We start from the raw sequence: 877 nt of genomic DNA, 5'->3' as shown, positions 1-877 counted from the left end.
TGCCCTCTGAGTTCAGGCCGAATTTGGTGATTTTCCTAAGTCGGGAAGTGGTCCAAACGGGGATGGGAGTGAACCTGACAGCTCATACCGACTTTGGGGCTTCCAAGCCGGTAGCTCAACCGGATTTGATCCGGCGGTTCTAGCGACTGCCACGGCTTCGAGGGGGGACTGTTGTCTAAGTTCAGGCCGAATTTGGTGAATTTCCCGAGTCGGGAAGTGGTCCAAACGGGGATGGGAGTGAACCTGACAGCTCTTACCGACATTGAGGCTTCGGGGCCGGGTAGCTCAGTCGGATTTGACCCGGCGATTCTGCCGACTTCCACGCCTTCGAGCGGGGACTCTCCTCTAAGTTCAGGCCGAATTTGGTGAATTTCCTAAGTCGGGAAGTGGTCCAAACGGGGATGGGAGTGAACCTAACTGCTCATACCAACTTTGAGGCTTTGGGGCCGGGTAGCACAGTCGGATTTGACCCGGCGGTTCTGCCGAATGCCTGGCCTTCGAGGGGGGCCTGCCCTCTGAGTTCAGGCCGAATTTGGTGATTTTCCTAAGTCGGGAAGTGGTCCAAACGGGGATGGGAGTGAACCTGACAGCTCATACCGACTTTGGGGCTTCCAAGCCGGGTAGCTCAACCGGATTTGATCCGGCGGTTCTAGCGACTGCCACGGCTTCGAGGGGGGACTGTTGTCTAAGTTCAGGCCGAATTTGGTGAATTTCCCGAGTCGGGAAGTGGTCCAAACGGGGATGGGAGTGAACCTGACAGCTCTTACCGACATTGAGGCTTCGGGGCCGGGTAGCTCAGTCGGATTTGACCCGGCGATTCTGCCGACTTCCACGCCTTCGAGCGGGGACTCTCCTCTAAGTTCAGGCCGAATTTGGT

Source organism: Hemiscyllium ocellatum (assembly GCF_020745735.1).
Source record: "Hemiscyllium ocellatum isolate sHemOce1 chromosome 15 unlocalized genomic scaffold, sHemOce1.pat.X.cur. SUPER_15_unloc_2, whole genome shotgun sequence".
NCBI lineage: Eukaryota > Metazoa > Chordata > Chondrichthyes > Orectolobiformes > Hemiscylliidae > Hemiscyllium > Hemiscyllium ocellatum.
The sequence above is the reverse complement of the archived record's forward strand: the minus strand, read 5'-3'. Positions refer to the sequence as shown.